The sequence below is a fragment of the Oncorhynchus gorbuscha genome, linkage group LG12 (genome assembly GCF_021184085.1).
Source record: "Oncorhynchus gorbuscha isolate QuinsamMale2020 ecotype Even-year linkage group LG12, OgorEven_v1.0, whole genome shotgun sequence".
NCBI classification, from domain to species: Eukaryota; Metazoa; Chordata; class Actinopteri; order Salmoniformes; family Salmonidae; genus Oncorhynchus; species Oncorhynchus gorbuscha.
Window position 1 is genome coordinate 57116239 of NC_060184.1, and position 17092 is coordinate 57133330.

Consider the following 17092-nt stretch of genomic DNA (forward strand, 5'->3'; position numbering starts at 1 on the left):
TGGCGTGCGCCGCGTCGCTCATTAGCGAAACTATAAAGCAAACCGCCACTGTTATGCAGCTTACCGCCGACGCAGATCAAAACTAAAAACGTTGCAGGGGGAACTTTCGGATTGTTCCGAACAGCACGAGTCCTCTTACGTTAAAGCTTTGAAGGGCACCTTCTAGATTTCTCGCATGTGTGCAACAAAAGCTAGATGACCAAAAACATTCCACTGTATAGTAGTAGTGTTGTGTGGTTTTATAAGTCACGAAATTCCCCGACAAAGCCATGCCCAATAGGAACACATTCATTGCGGTAGCCTTTTAAGAAACTACACTGCCCTGACAGTGAGCCATGCCCCATGGACCAACACTAACTAACTTACTGTAACAGATGGACTGACACCCATGTCTTCGTTATGAATGAATGTTTATATCCTTGTGGTGAGCACAGAAAACACACCTCATAGACCATATGAAACAGTGACAACACACACACGCGGTGAGGGGCTGTAAGGGCCAAACCCGCACCCCCCGGTGTGTACATTTTTCCCATCACGACGACATCCATAGTGATTAACTATATGATGTTCTGATGAGCAGTATTGATCCAGCAATTGATTGATTTATTTACAGACTAACTGACTAGTCGGTGAGCTATTTGGGGAGCTCATTACTTAGTATGCATTATTCATATTCCTTACCAGTAGAATATACCCAAGCATGCAAGAACTATCAGTCAACATATGCAGGGTATAGGAGGCAATAAGGAGGAACTCAAGGCCAAAACACAGTCTATACGGCTCCTCCATTAGAACACATAATGCATTTGGAACTGTATGTCAATGCAGGGAGGCAAGGCGATGAGAGTCTTTCATTGCTTCTTCCAATCTAAATGGTTAAATGCACATTTCCAAAACTACGAGTTCAAATATTGCATTGAAGGGTGTACCATGTTGATCATGTGTTGGGCCAGTAACCGAAAGGCTGCTGGATCAAATCCCAGAGCTGACATGGTAAAAATATGTCGTTCTGCCCCCGAGCAGGGCAGTTAACCCACTGTACCCCAGAAGCCGAAGACGTGGATGTCGATTAAGGCCCCCCCCCCCGCACTTCTCTGATTCAGAGGGGTTGGGTTAATTGCGGAAGATACAATTTCAGTTGAATGCATTCAGTCGTACAACTAACTAGGTATCCACCTTTCCCAATACCACAACATCTGCCAGATTACTTTGCAGAGGTGCTTAAACATTACAATGTCTTAGCAGACATTTTCACTGGAAAGTTTAACTTCAAAGTCTCTCACAGTGAAAGGGAGATTTACAGTGACCTCAGAAAGTATTCATACACCTTGACTTATTCCACACGTTGTTGTGTTACAGCCAGAATTCAAAATGGATTAAATTGTTAGTTTTTTCTCACCCATCTACACCCCATAATGACAAACTGAACATGCTCATTTTTTGGGCAAAAAAAACTAATACACAGAAATATCTCATTTACATTAGTATTCACACCCCTGAGTCAATACTTTGTAGAAGAACCTTTGGCAACGATCACAGTTGTGAGTGTTTCTGGGTTAGTCTCGAAGAGCTTTGCACATCTGGATCATGCAACATTTGCCCATTATTTAAAAAATATTCCATCTCTGTCAAATTGGTCGTTGATCATTACTAGACAACCATTTGAAGGTTTTGCAATGGATTTTCAAGTAGATTTAAGTCAAAGCTGTCACTCAGCCACTTAGGAACATTCACTGTCTTCTTGGTAAGCAACTACAAAGTAGATTTGGCCTTGTCATTTAGATTACTGTCCTGCTGAAAGGTGAATTCCTCTCCCAGTGTCTAGTGTTAAGCAGACTGAACCAGGTTTTCCTCTAGGATTTTGCCTGTGCTTAGCTCCATTGCATTTATTTTTGATCCTGAAAAACTCTGCAGTCCTTAACGATAACAAACATACACATAACATGATGCATCCAGCCAGTAATGCGTTGTATTGGATTTGCCCCAAACACTACACTTTGTATTCAGAACTAAATTTAATTGCTTTGACACATTTTTTTGCAGTAATACTCTAGTGCCTCGTTGCAAACAGGATGTATGTTTTGGATTTTTATTTTTTCTACGGGCTTCCTTTTCACTCTGTCAATTAGGTTAGTAATTGTGGACTAACTACATTTACATTTAAGTCATTTAGCAGACACTCTTATCCAGAGCGACTTACAAATTGGTGCATTCACCTTATGACATCCAGTGGAACAGTCACTTTACAATAGTGCATCTATATCTTAAAGGGGGGGGGGGGTGGGAAGGATTACTTTATCCTATCCTAGGTATTCCTACAATGTTTGTTTGTTTTTTACACGTGTTTATTTGTTTCAAATAGGATAATCAACAGTTACAGAAACACAAGTAAATACAATGTTGTTGATCCATCCTCAGTTGTCTCCTATCACAACTCAAACTGTTTTAAAGTCACCATTGGCCACATGGTGAAATCCCTGAGCGGTTTCCTTCCTCTCCGGCAACTGAGTTAAGAAGGACGCCTGTATTCTTATAGTGGATGGGTGTATTAATACACCATCCAAAGTGTAACTAATAACTTCACCATGCTCAAAGGTATATTCCATGTATGCTTTAAAAAAAGAAATGCGATCTACCAATAGGTGCCATTCTTCGCGAAGAATTGTAAAAAACCTCCCTGGTCTTTGTGGATTAATCTGTGTTTTAAATTCACTGCTCAACTGAGGGACCTTACAGATAATTGTATATGTGGGGTACAGAGATGAGGTAGTCATTCAAATGTAATGTTAAACACTATTATTGCACGCAATTTATAATCCAACTTATCCCTGCAATTTATAATGTGACTTGTTAAGAAATGTTTTACTCCTGAACGTGTTTAGGACTAGCATAACAAAAGTGGTTATTATTACTTATTGACATTTCAGCTAATCATGTTTCATTCATTTAGAAACATTTTGAAAAACACAATTTCAATTTACTTTGACATAATGGGGTATTGTGTGTGGGCGAGAGACACAAAATCTCAATTTAATCCATTTTACATACAGGCTGTAACACAACAAAAAGTCAAGGGGTGTGAATACTTTTTGAAGGCATTGTAATACTCCAATTATCTTTGCTTTTATTAATTTGTTGTTTTACTTAGAAAGCACTACAAACCAAACGGTTTTGTATTCCTTTTAAAGACCCAGAGGCAGAGACTAATGGCCTTGCTTTACCTCTCCAATAAGAGCAACGCTTGCTGTGTGTTGTATTTGTTGGAGATGCATCACACAGAAAACATTGACTCACTCTGCGCCCCTAAAGAGATGAGTTGAACAATTCCCCGACTCTCGGAATTGGAAAACTGCTTGGAAAACTGACCCTGAGAAAATTACACAGAGAAATGTCACTATAATGTATTGAATTAGCAGACACCCACACTCTCACTGACCTGCTATGCCTTTCTTTCTGGCTCGCTCTGTCTGTGGGAGTTTGAGTTGCAGCATACTGTAGTTGGCAAGCTTAATGTAAGTCGCCTTGGATGGATCTATTGTGCTTAGCATCCCTCCAACAGTAGATGATTCAGGAAACAAAACCCTGGCGTTGCAGTGGGACTGTTCTTTTACCGTAAATTCACTGATTACATTGGAACAAGAGAATGGGAACGGCCAGAGAAAGAATATTGTTTGGTCCAACGGTTGCCTGGGTTTGGTTCTCTGATGCGCTATCAGACGATGGGGCTTCCAAAGTAAATGAAGGTCATTGACCGTTTGACAGAGATGGAGCATGAAGGATGATGAAGGATGCCCTCTTCTCTTTAGACACCTTTCAGAGCCATCTCTGGGGATTGCTTTATATATATATATATAAAGAGAGAGAGAGAGAGAGAGAGAGAGAGAGAGAGAGAGAGAGAGAGAGAGAGAGAGAGAGAGAGAGAGAGAGAGAGAGAGAGAGAGAGAGAGAGAGAGAAAGTAAGCTGTGGTCATGATGACACACTGCTGAAAATAAAGTGAAGCACCCAACCTGAAAGCATCCAGCATGGACATCCTGGAAAACGCCAGTAGAACTCACTGTAGGTATGTCACCTCCATAGAAATAGAATGACTAAAAGTAACTACATTTCTATGACCAGCCATGACCTCTGTATATTCCCTTCAGTTTAGAATAACACTGACTCAACTCTAGAATGGGTTGACTTTCTGTTTAGCTGTGTAAAAAATAAAGTACAGATTAGTTAAAGAATAGTGAACCCTGAAAGCTCTCTGAGGCCCTAGGACCATGGGTTGACAACCACTGTCCTGACCTCTGGGCAGAGGTATTATAACAGAACTCCAACATGTTAGCTTCCACGATTACTTTGAGGCAGAGTGAAGTTATGCCAAGTTAAGCGCAAAGCTTTGGCTTTGAGGAAAGTGAAATCATGAAAGTGTGTCAACTTTAAAGTTCCTGCTTGAATAAATGATAAGCCTAGCCAAGGCTAGAGTGAATTAAGGTTATTCCAACACTTCCCATTTCTTCACACCTACACCCTTCACAACCCAGTGTAATTATAGTGCTTATGTATCTCTGGCATATTTCAAAACATAGTTCCAAGCACTTCAACTCATTTGAAAACAGAATGACATTATCCCAAGAAAAACTGGGAAGCTCCCCACAGGGCATCCATGATGTTCTAAAAGGAAACCGTTGGCTGCTGCTGTGAGCACCATTGTTAGATGCTTTAACAATATAATATGAGTGTTAACTACTTCATTTGACTCCAGAGACTTTCAGGAATTAATTAACCTTATGACCTCACTGAAGATATGTGAGTTACCACGTTCTGATCGGACAATGACCAGAATTCCAGAATTCAAAGAAGCAGTAGAGGATGACATCTCTCTCTCTCTCCAGTCTCTTGCCTTCTACTGGAGTTACACAAATGGCTTAGTGGCTTTAACGGTTGAGCAGTAAGTGTTTGGGTGAGTGGTGGGGCTATGAAAGATGCAGCACCCAGTGAGAAACGATGTGGCATCTTCCCAGGCAGGTTTGGCTGGGAGGCTGGGTTAGTCCCGCGAGTGAGTTGGTTTATTAAACATTTATGACTTCCTCTCCTGGTGGAAGGTTAAAACAGATTTGATCGGCCTCATTGTCTCAATATGGTCTCCCATTAGTTAATGATCACAATAGCCATTACCAGCTTCCCTTTCTGAAAGTCCAGACTGGCCAAAGCCCCATGCCCACCATGCCCGTCTCACTGTCCGCAGTCTATCTGTCCACCCAGACAGACAGACAGGCAGACAGTCCAGAGGACAGAGGGATGGATGGAGAGACAGAAAAACACACAGAGATACAGACTCACAGACATAGGGTCTGTGTCAACAAGCCTCTGGTACTGTTCTGTGGTCCTGATGAGTTCTGCATGACTTCTACGATCCAGACCTCTGGTTCTCACTGGTCAGTCTAATGGGGGTCCCAGAGAGGCAGGGCCCTGATGTGTGATTCCCCAGAGAGGCATGGGAACGGGGTGTAATTGGGGGCTGATTAGGACCTGGGTAAATAGATGATGGATAATGACCTATAAATTAGAATTTATGTGGCCATTAGAAGTGGCTGGTTGATCCCGCTATGCAGAGCAGACAGAGAGGGAAACGAGCTCATTAAGCATGTGTCCCAAATGGCACTATATCCCCTATATAGTGCTCTACTTTTGACCAGAGCACTATGGTCCCTGGTCAAAAGTAGTGCACTACATGGGGAATAGAGTGTCATTTGGTACGCAGTTCCTGCTGCATGCCTTCACCCACTAATTAGTGCTGATGCTACCCAGGCCATGCAGGCTTTTTGGGATATTTTACCTCCAATTAAGAGGTGCCATTTCAGGGAAGATTTGTATGTAATGTGGTGTAGTTCTTGACAACTATAGAGTGATCTGGAAACTGTGGTTCAGAGTCTTGAGAAAATTGGGAAGTGATAAAATACGTATTGCAGGACTCTTGCAAGTCTGTCGGGAGAGTAAGAAATATTGGGGAAAATGTCAACCAATATGCTTCAATCCAAATAATATTTCTCAGATATTAAAACCAGTTCATTTCATTATACCCCTGAGGTACTGAAATCTCTGGAAATGCCAGTTCACGTGTTTGATAGAATGGTAATATCAGTCATATTGATCTGTGGGATTGAGGATTAGAAGGCAGACAAGACAAACAGACAGACAGACAGACTCAAATATGTGTACATGAAACATAGCCTCCTATGTCATAAAGGAAACGGTTTAATAAAGCTCTCTCTCAGATCTCCCCAACTGTGCCAACTCATCTGTCTCGTTTGATCATCTCAGTGGAGAAGTAGACTCATGCTAGCCAGACGCTTTGCAGAATTAATTGGTGGAAAACAAAAGTGCTCAAAACAGAAGAGGGGTGTTTACAGAAAGCTGTTTCTCCAATTCCCTGTAACACACAGCACAATATGGGGCTCTCCCAGAGTCATATTATTTATTTTCTCTCTCCCTCTCCCTCCCTCCCTCCCACCGGGCACTGGTGTGGTACTCTCTGTATCACACAACCAGTAGGAAGGAGCCTCCTATTAAGCACACTTCAATCAGCTGTGCACCGCTCTCTGGAAGCACCCAGTACACACACAAAATGGGCTTCAAGAAAAAGAGATTTCTTGTCACACTCACTGCTCTCATTATATCCCTGTTAAAAGCTGCCAATACAACAGGCTGAAGGGGAAAAACAGCATCCAGCAATTAATGAGTGAAAGAAGATGGAGAGAAGAGAGAGTTGGTGAGTGAGACGGTGTGAGAGAGGGAAAGACAGAAGGGAAGATGAAAGCTAAAACAGTTCTACACTCTGTCTCTTGTCAAGCAGAAGGAATCAAACTACACTCTGTGTCTTGTAGAGCAGAAGGAATCAAACTACACTGTCTCTTGTAGAGCAGAAGGAATCAAACTACACTCTGTCTCTTGTCAAGCAGAAGGAATCAAACTACACTCTGTCTCTTGTCGAGCAGAAGGAATCAAACTACACTGTCTCTTGTCGAGCAGAAGGAATCAAACTACACTCTGTGTCTTGTAGAGCAAAATGAATCAAACTACACTCTGTCTCTTGTCAAGCAGAAGGAATCAAACTACACTTTGTCTCTTGTAGAGCAGAAGGAATCAAACTACACTATCTCTTGTCGAGCAGAAGGAATCAAACTACACTGTCTCTTGTCGAGCAGAAGGAATCAAACTACACTGTCTCTTGTCGAGCAGAAGGAATCAAACTACACTCTGTGTCTTGTCAAGCAGAAGGAATCAAACTACACTGTCTCTTGTCGAGCAGAAGGAATCAAACTACACTCTGTCTCTTGTCAAGCAGAAGGAATCAAACTACACTCTGTCTCTTGTCAAGCAGAAGGAATCAAACTACACTCTGTCTCTTGTCAAGCAGAAGGAATCAAACTACACTCTGTCTCTTGTCAAGCAGAAGGAATCAAACTACACTCTGTCTCTTGTCAAGCAGAAGGAATCAAACTACACTCTGTCTCTTGTCAAGCAGAAGGAATCAAACTACACTCTGTCTCTTGTCAAGCAGAAGGAATCAAACTACACTGTCTCTTGTCAAGCAGAAGGAATCAAACTACACTCTGTCTCTTGTCAAGCAGAAGGAATCAAACTACACTCTGTGTCTTGTCAAGCAGAAGGAATCAAACTACACTCTGTGTCTTGTCAAGCAGAAGGAATCAAACTACACTCTGTCTCTTGTCAAGCAGAAGGAATCAAACTACACTCTGTGTCTTGTCAAGCAGAAGGAATCAAACTACACTCTGTCTCTTGTCAAGCAGAAGGAATCAAACTACACTCTGTGTCTTGTCAAGCAGAAGGAATCAAACTACACTCTGTCTCTTGTCAAGCAGAAGGAATCAAACTACACTCTGTCTCTTGTCAAGCAGAAGGAATCAAACTACACTCTGTGTCTTGTCAAGCAGAAGGAATCAAAAGATGAATATGATATCTGAGGAAACTAGTGACAAGCTAGGAGTTCAGAGAGAATTTCTTAGCTTTGTACATTTCATTTAACAAACACAGAGGCTACATGGAATTGGAGACACAAAATAGCGATTTTTTTTATTTCACCTTTACTTAACTAGACAAGTCAGTTAAGAACAAAAACTTAGTTACAATGACAGCCTAGTTATAATTTGACAGTGATTTAAACAACTTTTTTTTTTCACAGTGGGGATACACTGGCCGGCAACAGTATTGAAATCAAGTATCTATTATAAATGACCACTAGAGTGTGAAGGACATTCTTTAGGCTCTTAGGGATGTGAAAGTGTTGCTCGCTCGCTACTAATGTTCTCATTCATTCTGAGCCAACGCTAACAGCTTGTGTGAGGTCCAGTTACCATACTGTACACAGTGACAGACTACACCACTTTGGCAGCCAGCACTGTGTGTAGAAGAACTTGGAATATGTCCTGTGATGGGAAGACAGATCTTACTTGATCATCAAATATCATTAGCTTCGTCAACCAAACTCCACCGATCCTTGCAGGACAAACATTTTGCATGATTGATTGGCAATTCCATACTCATTTGTCAAGCAAATGGCTAAATAATTAATTCAGTTGTTGCGTGTAATAATAAATGTTGGCTGTTAATATCAAAATGAGAATATGTAAATGTAATGAATAGAAACATCAATATGAACTAGGAGTGTGACTATGTGTGGGCCTGTGTGTAGCTATTCTCTCTAAATGTACCTATCTACATACAGTGCTTCCCAAAAGTATTCAGACCCCTTTACTTTTCCACTTTTTGTTACGTTACAGACTTATTATAAAATGGGATTAAATGCACGTTTTTTTTGTCTATCATCAATCTACCCACAATGCCCCGTAATGACAAAGTGAAAACAGGCTAAGAGAATGTTTGCAAATGTAAGAAAAATCTGAAAACAGAAATAACTTATTTACATAGGTATTCAGACCCTTTGCTATGAGACTCGAAATTGAACTCCGGTGCATCCCGTTTCCAATGTTCATCCTTGAGATGTTTCTTCAACTTGCTTGGAGTCCACCTGGGTCTTGAATACTTTCTGAATGCACTGTACCTACCTACCTACCTACCGCACTGTCTAGAGTTACAAAACAGACTCCCCTGTCCATCAAAGTGCATGTGTGTCAGACCTAGCATGGCGGTCTATAGTCAGCCTTCCCTCCCTTTAAGACAGACATCTTCTTCTGAGCCCACAGCCTCCCTAAAGGAACAAGGCCACATATGGAGCATTCATACTACTCGGAGATCCATCTGACATGAGGCCTGCTGTCAACGGACACTTTTACACTCTGCTTTGCTTGGCAAGGATAAAGGGGAGAACACACAAGCTGGGGGTTGAGGTGTCGCAACAGAGAGAGAGAGAGAGAGAAGGGACCTTCTGTAGGCCTAGAATGCGTCCCAAATGGCACCCTATTCCCTATATGGTGCGCAACTTTTAACCTCGGCCTCTGGTCAAAAATGGTTCACTATAAAGTGAATAAGGTTCCGTTTGGGACGCAGATTTTTTCCTATTTTCCCCTTAGCCATTTTAGTAGATTGTTCCAAACCGGAATGAGCTTTGAACTTCCCAAAATTCCAAATTCCCAACAGGCCAATCCCCCTCATGGAATCAAAATGAAAATGGTGGATTTCATCTGGGCAGAATGGCTGGGGTTGACAGGCTCATTCATCAACACTGTCTGTCTCTGACCATTCGCAGTCTAGACTCAGACAGACGGCTCTTTATTGTGGGGAAGAAAGAGGAATCATATTGACACGGAGCATAGACGTGTGTGTCTCAGCTGAAAACAACTACAGTTGTGGACTGAGGGAAATTGTTCCAGATCAAGTATTTTCCCACTGGCTGAATCAACATGATTTCCACATCATTTCAATGAAATACCTTGAATTGACATCTGTGTCCAGCGGGTTCTTTCTGTTTGAAGTGAATAGAGAATGTGGTGCGTATATTTTGCTGTGTGATTGAGAAACGTCACAGAGATGCTGTAGCAAAGCTCGGTTGTTGTGTTGCTCAGAGAACCACAGATGGATAGGAGACACTAATGAAAGAGTCCTCTGTGACAAAGGAGCATGAAATGACTTACCTGCATGATCAGAGCAGCAGAGGCAGACACACCAGGCACAGCAACAGCAAGGAAGCAGAAGAGAGAGAGAGAGAAAATATATAGAGAGAAAATAGAGAGAGAGAGAGAGAGAGAGAGAGAGAGAGAGAGAGAGAGAGAGAGAGAGAGAGAGAGAAAGAGAGAGAGAGAGAGAGAGAGAGAGAGAAAATAAAGAGAGAGACAGAGAAACAGACAGACGTTAATATTAACAAGCAATCACCATGACTCTGAGAATATAAATGCATACATCTAGAATGTCTCTCATATCTACAGGTATCATTCTAGAACATGGGAATGTAAACATTTTGTCTTCAATAGTTCATTGAACACACCAGCAGGCAAACAAGCCTTTAAAATGAGTATCAAAATAACACAGATATACTATGCAGCATCAAAATACACTACACTAGAGAGAGAAAGAGAGAAAGAGAGACAGAGAGAGAGAGCGAGAGAGACAGAGACAGAGAGAGAGACAGAGAGACAGAGACAGAGAGAGAGACAGAGAGACAGAGAGAGAGAGAGAGAGAGAGAGAGAGAGAGAGAGAGAGAGAGAGAGAGAGAGAGAGAGAGAGAGAGAGAGAGAGAGACAGAGACAGAGAGAGAGAGAGACAGAGACAGAGAGAGAGACAGAGACAGAGACAGAGAGAGACAGAGACAGAGACAGAGAGAGAGACAGAGACAGAGAGAGAGACAGAGACAGAGAGAGACAGAGACAGAGACAGAGAGAGAGAGACAGAGACAGAGAGAGAGTGAGAGACAGAGAGAGACAAAGAGAGACAGAGAGAAACAGAGAGAAAGAGAGAGAGAGAGAGAGAGAGAGAGAGAGAGAGAGAGAGAGAGAGAGAGAGAGAGAGAGAGAGAGAGAGAGAGAGAGAGAGCATGCAATGGTTGTCTTGGTAACAGAGACTGGCACAGGTTGTAATGAGTGAAGGGGGTGAAGAGTATGATGCAAACATCTGCAGTGAGGCTGCGAGCCAGAACCAGAGAGCGAGAGAAAAAAAGGGAGAAAATAAAATGGGTTTGTGATTAGCAGCAGACGACATTTACAGCGGAGAGTGATGTCATGGACAGTCGTTATCCCTCTCCCTTTCTCTTTTCCTCCATCTCTCCAACTCTCTCTCCCTCCACAGAAGCTGGCCTTGCTGCTCTCTCTCTCTCTCTCATCATTGGGGTTAGCAGCGCTTCTACGAAAACGCTTGATGCTTCCATCAATAATTCAAATGACAGCAAATAAGCAGATCAGAAGCCCTGGCTATTTTCTAATGGGCTGTGTTGGAGGGGGGCGAGGGGACGTCGAACACTGTGGGACAGAGAGGGTGAGGTGGGAGAGAGAGAAAGAGGGGAGGGTGAAGAGGGAAAGAGGTATCACAGAACTGCAGAGAGCTGCTTATCAATTAAAGACATGTCTAATAAAGCAACCCCCTCTATTCTCTCCATCTCTTTCAGCACGACAAGAGGAGGGGCACGTACACAGCGCTCCGGCAATCCCATCGTAATGACTGTGCTCTGCTCCCAGTCTCCTCCTCCACTCATCCCTCCCCCTTCAACCCTTCTGGAAGGGAGCAAATGTTTGTTTCCAGGCAACCCTGGATCATCGTCTGCTGTTTAGAATATGGGGAGCAAGGCTACAGCTGCAGTGGAAAGCAAGGAAAAGAGAGAGGGGAGAAAGGCAGGAGAGAGGAGAGAGGGGAGAAAGGAAGAGGAGAGAGGGGAGAGGATTGGAGAGAGGAGAGAGGGGAGAAAGGAAGAGGAGAGGCGAGAGGAGAGAGCGGAGAAAGGAAGGAGGAGAGAGGAGAGAGGGGAGAAAGGAAGAGGAGAGGAGAGAGGATAGGAGAGAGGGGAGAAAGGAAGAGGAGAGGGGAGAGGAGAGGAGAGGAGTGGAGACAGGCAGGTGGAAGGGAAAAGGACAAAGAGGTGAGATGGGTAAATGGAGAAGGGAGAGAGGAGGGAGGGAGGAACTGCATTGTAACGGAACTGAGCATACAAATGAGACAAAACAGAATGAAGGGGAAATGCTCCTGCAGCCAGGTGAGTGGTAGTGAAGGGGCCTGAAAACTGAAAACCTTACCTGATGAAGGGGCTATTTGTAGGTCATTGGTATAACACACAGTGTACATACACAGGACAGAGGGCCACACTATACAACCTAAGCCTGTTCTCAGTAAGTGCATTGAACTGAACATAGGGTTTGATAAGAAAGCCAACTCAGATGAGAAAACATGAAGAACGAAGACGTACTAGAAGATCCTGGCATCCTGCAAGGAGATGCCTCACTCTTCTTTCCTATGCTGTAATGGCTATACTTCTTTGAAATTTGAAATTATGCTAATTCCGAAATGGAGCTTGAATGTGTCTTGTGAGAGAGAGAGAGAGAGAGAGAGAGAGAGAGAGAGAGAGAGAGAGAGAGAGAGAGAGAGAGAGAGAGAGAGAGAGAGAGAGAGAGAGAGAGAGAGAGAGAGAGAGAGAGAGAGAGAGAGAGAGAGAGAGAGAGAGAGAGAGAGAGAATAGATCATGCCAGCAACAGAAGAAGGTTTCATTCACCAACCCCTCAAGATGACAAAAAACAAACAAATTGAGAAAGACATCTGAGCGAGACCTGGGTTCGGCTTTCACAATACTTAGGATGAGGCAATAATTGTACAGTTACCATGGCGAGGATGCTAATAAGAAGCTTAAAAAGTGAATAAACATAGATGCATTTTATTTGCCCTCCTGGGCCATAATATGCAGAATATAAACCCCATCTGTATGAATAACAGCCAGTCATGTGTGGACGCGTGCCAAACTGTGCCAAAAGCAAGAGACACTCACAATGTTCTGCTCCTTGCCTGGTTCCCCCCTCGATGCCTATTTCAATACTGTCAATGCTTTGCAGAAGGACTGAGGTGCCAGCCATAGAACTAACACGTGACAGCTCAACCTTTCAATGGGAAACCTTTCACCACAACAACTTCATGCGACACTGAACGCACCGTGACTACGATCAAGACGATTAACAATCTTGTTCTGAGGTCTAATACAGGCAAGGCTAGCAAATAACGTCAATCAATCACACACACACACACACACACACACACACACACACACACACACACACACACACACACACACACACACACACACACACACACACACACACACACACACACACACACACACACACACACACACACACACACACACACACACACACACACACACACACAACAACATTACTGTTCTACAAGGACCTATATGGGTTGCATCCAACGGTGAGGAGAACAGAAGAGCAGAGCTCATTTTGAAATAATTGTCCCCCTGGCCACAGGGCTTATTACAACAGCAACACATAAGATTACAGCGTCAGATAATGCTTGTACGAAGCGAAAAGTGCCTGTAAATCACCCAACCGAGACGCAAGGCGGTTCACACCTCACACACTCCTGAATATTCACAGTGTTTTGTACGGCCATGATGTAGGTTTGCGTCACTGGAAAGAGGTCTACTCTCTCCACGTAACACAGAAAAAGGCTAAACTACAAGCGAGAGAGAACATTATATTTGTATTTGCAGACATTACTAGCAGAAGGGCTTCAGGTATAAAGTGTGTCCGAAACACTTAATTTGACTTCTGCCCCCCCCCCCTCCATACTCCATGTCCTGAGCCAGTTACCACAAGCAGAAGCAGTGTGTGCGCTCTGGAACCAAATATAATTTATCATTACAGCCATAGTAACAGACAACTGTGAGATTCCTATGGCGCGTGGCTGGCAAGCCCTGCTGGATATGACAGGAGGGGTTTCTGGCCCAAACAGACAGAGGAGACAGAGACCCCAATGAGCAGAATTCATTGGCCACCATTATTGGGTCAGGGAGTGAGGCGCAGGCAGTGTGTGTTTGAGTAGGCAATAACCCCATTGTCACGGTCACTTCCATCTGCCAGAAGACTGTCCTCTCAGCAACCAGGGACCAGCCGGCACAGACCAATAGGCCTGGAGGAGATGGGAGGAGGCAGACGGACCGTTCCACTGAGGGATGAAGGAGGGAGGGAGGGAGGGAGGGAGGGAGGGAGGGAGGGAGGGAGGGAGGGAGGGAGGGAGGGAGGGAGGGAGGGAGGGAGGGAGGGAGGGAGGGAGGGAGGGAGGGAGGGGCACTGTAGCGACAATAGCAAGCCCCAAAGTCAAAATGCCCTGTGTACCGGGGCTCTCGTTCAGTCACTCAGAGGGAGAGTTGATCCGGTTGTGAGTAAATCATGGAGTTGAATGAGAACCAGCTCAGGTTGAGTGACTGATGCCTGGCTGGCTGACTGCTCCAGGGCTTGGAAGGGCTGATGTGTCGTGGAGGGGGAAGAGTTATGTCTGACAGGGCCTGTAGGTCAACTTCTTCCTCCGTTTAGAGTTTTACACAGTCCACTTGACAGATGGAGATTGGGTCGGGACATGGCGTACATTACATGGTAAATGACGTGTAACTCCAGGGCCAGAGGAATTCTCCCAGGTTAGAGGAGTGTGTGAGTCTGTGTAAACACTCTGGTTTGCATCCCAAATGGCACCCTATTTCCTATACAGTGCACTATCTTCCCTGGTCAACATATATAGGGAGTAGGATGCCATTTGAGCACTATTGGCAGGGATCAGAGAAGGTAATTCAGTCAGACTGCTCTGTTCAGACAGCTACTGTAGATACCTGAGGCATAGGGCATTTTCTATCAGGTCTTCGCAGTTCTGGTATTGATCATGCTCTGTGTGTGTGTGTGTGTGTGTGTGTGTGTGTGTGTGTGTGTGTGTGTGTGTGTGTGTGTGTGTGTGTGTGTGTGTGTGTGTGTGTGTGTGTGTGTGTGTGTGTGTGTGTGTGTGTGTGTGTGTGTGTGTGTGTGTGTGTGTGTGTGTGTGTGTGTGTGTGTGTGTGTGTGATATATATATTCTGAATTGATGGCCCACTAGGCCAACAAGCAGCTTGATTTCGAGGCAGGGGGAATGGGGATGCTGCCTTGGCAGGTTTTAATTGAATTTGTTGCTTCACACACACACAGGCAGGTTTAGCTGGGGACACGCTCCAGGTGAGGTGTCAATGCAGGCAGGAGGGCCCCAGCTGGGCCGAGGCATTACAAACACATACACACACACACACCAGGCAGGACACACACACAGTCATGCTATACACACCACAGCATTAGGCACAGGGGGGCTGATGTGCATGAATGGAACACTGACTCAAATCGACAGGCAGACAGGCAGACAGGCAGGCAGGCAGGCAGGCAGGCAGGCAGGCAGGCAGACAGACAGACACAGTACCCCAGACTAAGACTAGACACAGCTCTGCTCTCTCATCACAAGCTACAACTTACGCTGTTTGCTCAGATACTAGCGCTACATAAATAAGGAACAATGACTAAATAATAAAAGAGGTTCTGTTTCAAAGGCCAGGCATTGTTACGGCATTTAAAACAGTATGAATGGAGATCTACAACAGATGCTTTTCATTTGGTGAATGCGCATCAACAGAAGAGGTTTGTCTTTAGTTTGGCATTTTCTCCTCTTTCTCTCACCTTCACTCTTTCTATTTTATCTCTCTCCCTCTCCCTCCCCCCCTCTCCCCCTCTCTCCCTCCCTCCCTCCCCCTCCCTCTTCCTCCCCCTCCCTCTCCCTCCCCCTCCCCCTCTCCCTCCCTCCACTCTCCCTCCCCTCCCCCTCCCTCTCTCCCTCCCCCTCTCCCTCCCCCCTCTCCCTCCCCTCTCTCCCTCTCCCTCCCCTCTCTCCCTCCACTCTCTCTCCCCCCCCCCCTCTCTCCCCTCCCCCTCTCCCTCCCTCCCCCCCCCCCTCTCTCTCCCTCTCCCTCCCTCCACTCTCCCTCCCCCTCTCTCTCTCCCTCTCCTCTCCCCCCTCTCTCTCCCTCCCCCTCTCTCTCCCTCCACTCTCCCTCCCCCTCTCCCTCCCTCCACTCTCCCTCCCCCTCCCCCTCTCTCTCCCTCCCCCCTCTCCCTCCCTCCACTCTCTCTCCTCTCCCCTCCCTCCACTCTCCCTCCCCCTCTCTCTCTCTCCCTCTCCCTCCCTCCACTCTCCCTCCCCTCTCTCTCTCCCTCTCCCTCCCCTCCCCCTCTCTCTCCCTCCCCCTCTCTCTCCCTCCCCCTCTCCCTCCCTCCACTCTCCCTCCCCCTCCCCCTCTCTCTCCCTCCCCCTCTCCCTCCCTCCACTCTCTCTCCCCCTCCCTCCCCTACCCTCCCCCTCTCCCTCCCCCTCCCCTCTCTCTCCCTCCCTCCCTCCTTCACCCTCCCGCTCCCTCTCTCCCCCCTCTCCCTCCCCTGTCCCTCTCCCTCCCCCTCGCTCTCCCCCTCTCCCTCCCTCCCTCCCCCCGTCTGCCTCCCTCTCTCCCCCTCTCTCTCCCTCCCCTCCTTCCCTCCCTCCCTCTCCCTCCCTCTCCCTCCCCTCTCTCTCCCCCTCCTCTCTCTCCCTCCCCCTCTCTCTCCCTCCCCCTCTGCCTCCCTCCCCTCTCTCCCCCTCCTCTCTCTCCCTCCCCCTCTCTCTCCCTCCCCCTCTGCCTCCCTCCACTCTCTCTCCCTCCTCCTCTCTCTCTCCCTCCCCTCTCTCCCCCTCTCTCGCTCTCTCTCCCCCCTCTCTCGCTCTCCCTCCCCCTCTCTCTCCCTCCCCTCTCTCCTCTCTCCTTCCCCCTCTCTCCCTCCCCCTCTCTCTCCCTCTCTCCCCCTCTCCCTCCATCCTTCCCCCTCCCTCTCTCCCCCTCCATCCTTCCCCCTCCCTCTCTCCCCCTCTCTCTCCCTCCCTCTCTCTCCCTCTCTCCCCCTCTCTCCCTCCCTCCCCCTCTCTCCCCTCCCCCTCTCTCTCCCTCCCTCCCTCCCTCCCCCTCTCTCTCCCTCTCTCTCCCTCTCTCTCCCTGATCGTGTGGCTGTCTCATCCAGATACATTAAAAAGTAATATTAGTGTAAACCAGCAACACAAATGACTCCCCCACTTCTCCTCCCCTCATCCACCTCTCCTCC

At 46.0% G+C, this 17092-nt stretch overlaps 1 protein-coding gene across 3 annotated transcripts in view; it reads right to left on the minus strand.

Moving 5' to 3' along the window:
• The window catches only part of LOC123991147 (partitioning defective 3 homolog), a 625449-nt gene that overhangs the window by 474618 nt on the left and 133739 nt on the right, over positions 1-17092 (minus strand). The window lies entirely within an intron of this gene.